This window comes from Rhagoletis pomonella, unplaced genomic scaffold (genome assembly GCF_013731165.1).
Source record: "Rhagoletis pomonella isolate Grant_MI unplaced genomic scaffold, Rhpom_1.0 Rhpom_scaffold_00009, whole genome shotgun sequence".
Lineage (NCBI taxonomy): Eukaryota > Metazoa > Arthropoda > Insecta > Diptera > Tephritidae > Rhagoletis > Rhagoletis pomonella.
Genome location: NW_023458563.1, coordinates 5,945,824 through 5,948,776, shown reverse-complemented (window position 1 = coordinate 5,948,776; position 2,953 = coordinate 5,945,824). Strand labels below are relative to the sequence as shown.

The 2,953-nt window shown below is 35.7% G+C and overlaps 1 long non-coding RNA gene across 1 annotated transcript; it reads right to left on the bottom strand.

The window, feature by feature from the left end:
* Positions 1–1,703: 1,703 nt before the first annotated feature.
* Positions 1,704–2,590, bottom strand: LOC118745821. The gene is made up of 2 exons (XR_004993716.1): positions 2,223–2,590; positions 1,704–2,161 (listed from the first exon to the last, which is right to left on the bottom strand). It is a non-coding gene; the product is annotated as an uncharacterized LOC118745821 (long non-coding RNA).
* Positions 2,591–2,953: the final 363 nt, after the last annotated feature.

Below are 2,953 nucleotides of genomic sequence, written 5' to 3'. Positions count from 1 at the left end.
GATCCAGAAACTTTCAATGTTGTGTGTCCGACACGAAAGCAAAGCTTTGAAAAACTCCTATAAAAAAGCATAGTGAATAGGGCGAGGTAGATGACATCTATGTAGATGTCGCCCTATGTACTACGTTTGCTACACCGGAAATAGACGACACGCCATTTCTTTAAATAAAATTAGTTTGACTATTGTCAACTAAATCGAATGCTTTGTAAGTGAAGTGACTTGTGTACCATTTGAGGTATAGGTGGACCAGTTGGTAAACACTTTGGCCCAGTTGGTAACTAGTTCGTGGGACCTGTTGGTAACCAGTCGGGGCCCAGTCCGGGAACCAGTTGGGAACCAGTTTGGGACCAGGCCGAAACTACTTTCCTTCGGGCAAGTTGGGGACCAGTTGGTCTTTTTAAGCTCCTGTGGCCGTGTAAGGGTAATTCTTGGACTCCTGCACTGCCGCTCGGGGTTTCTGCCTTCTACGGTGGTAATTTTGGGCCGGGTTGCCTGTTTTGGCGGATTGTTGTGCTGTGTGCCGCGTATTACGTGTACCGGGTACCACTTTCTCGAGCGAATTGCTCTGGGGAACCTGTTGTGTGAGTTGCTGGCTTTTTGGCTAGACTTTGAGGAGAGTTTATACACGCATATCGGCGGAAATAGACGACACGATATTTCTTTAAATAAAATTAATTGGTGCTCGTTTGTATGTACATACATATGTAAATGCATGTGTGTGCACCTTTCTATTAATATCGTTGAATTATTTTAATATCTATTGCAAAATTTTATTCAGCAGGACTAAAAAGTAGAAAATAAATAATATAAAAAAAACTTTTTAATATACAACGCTTTTATAAATGGACTAAAAAGTAGAAAATAATACTTCTCAGTCCCATAGAATTTGTTTTGATAACTTTTGATTTTGAAATTTTAGCAAAAGTCATTATGAACAATCTATGAAATTGAAAATGAAAAGCGTGGGGCGCATGTAATACACTTGAATTGATATGAAAAGTAATATATGAATGTATGTATGTGGGTATATGAATAGCGACCGCTTAAAATCGATTTCAAAGTTCTACTTTCGCTGTAGAAATTTTAGGTCTACGTTATGTAGTTTGACTATTGTCAATTAAATCGAATGCTTTGTATTGCATGCGCTCCACGTTTTTCATTTTCAATTTCATAGCATGGTGGAATTATACAAGGTGTTGTACGTAGTGACAGCTCATGTCGACAGCTCCCTTACAAAAGGTTGTAATATGGAAGCACGAGAGAAACGGGAAGAAAAAAAGCCCGCTTTGGGAAGTAGTTCGAAATTTGGTACTATTTTTCATATAAAATTTTGCATATAAATAGTTACAAACGGTATATTATGATAAGCTAAATTCGCGAAAGTAGTATATATAACGTAGTACTTATGCAATAAATGGTAATTTAGTTTATTAAACACAATGTCCTATAATTATAGTCAAACTTCCAAAACCAAAAAATTAGTGGTGACCCCGAGTCGCTACATGACGGAAAATCGACAAAAGGGCGCATCGACGGATGGGGAGAATATTTCATCGAACAAAATGCCAACTAAAGATGTGGAGCTTGCATCGCAATGCAAGCTGCGACCGTTCTGAACTGAGATGCCAGACAAATGGTTTCTACAAATTGAGGCCACCTTTCAGTAGTACAAGACCACATCTTATGTCGGTAAATATAATCTGGTCCTCTCAGCAATTAGCAGCGATGCTTTAAAGGAAGCTGCGGATGTTTTAAAAACCTTACCAACTCAAGACCGATATATTAACCTCAAAAGTCAACTACTGTCACGTTTTACTGATTCAGCCGACCCACATAGGGTATTTGGCTGATTTAGGCATATTTTTATCGCTACAAACATCAAATATAGTTTTAGTTATCGAATAAAACATTCACTATAACTACCCTGTTACTAATAGAAAATTCAATCGTAGTGAAATCTTATTTATTGTCAATATTATTGTGGCTTATTAACATTTGTTTCCATATTGTTATTGAGCTTTGTAGCACTATTATGTTTTTAGGGAAAAGGGAAAAAGCAACAAAGTCTTAGCGGTAGAAGTTACCAAAAAAACAGTTATATCGTTGGAAAAGCAGGGCCAGTGGCAGTGAACCACAGACGGGATTGCAGCAGCAAAAATCACTGGGGAATAGATGCATAGTTAAATACGTAGTTCTTGTTTAAATCTTCCATCTAAACTTACCAAGAAAACAGTTATATCGTTGAAAAAGCAAGGCCAGTGGCAGTGAACCACAGACGGAATTGCAGCGGAAGGAAGCACCGACCAAAATAACTACAAATCTCTCTACTCTAAACCGATGTTTTTTTGCCGAATTAATGTTGAAATTTCTAATTTAATTTTCAGTTGCCAACGATAAGAATAGAGTAAATGTCAAAGAATTGTTCAGTGATTGCAAATCAGTTTTGGAATAGGGAATGAGGTAGTTTAGTACTTTTTTAAAGGCGATAAAATGTAGTTTTTTCAAGAGGGAAACACCGATATAGCTAAGGGAGCCAAGATGGCGGATTAGAGCGAGAACGCTGTCAATATCCAACACCTTGTATTATTCCACCATGTTTCATAGATTGTTTATAATGACTTTTGCTAAAATTTCAAAATCAAAAGTTATCAAAACAAATTCCATGGGACTGAGAAGTATTATTTTCTACTTTTTAGTCCATTTATAAAAGCGTTGTATATTAAAAAGTTTTTTTTATATTATTTATTCTACTTTTTAGTCCATTTATAAAAGCGTTGTATATTAAAAAGTTTTTTTTTATATTATTTATTTTTAATATATATTAACATTAATAATTGCTAAACATGTTTTGAAAAACAAGCATTGGCTAACAACTTTGTACATTTTCGTACATGTACCTATAAGGCGTACTCAAAATTTGCAAATTTTTACAAAGAAAAATGGTTAATCCAAA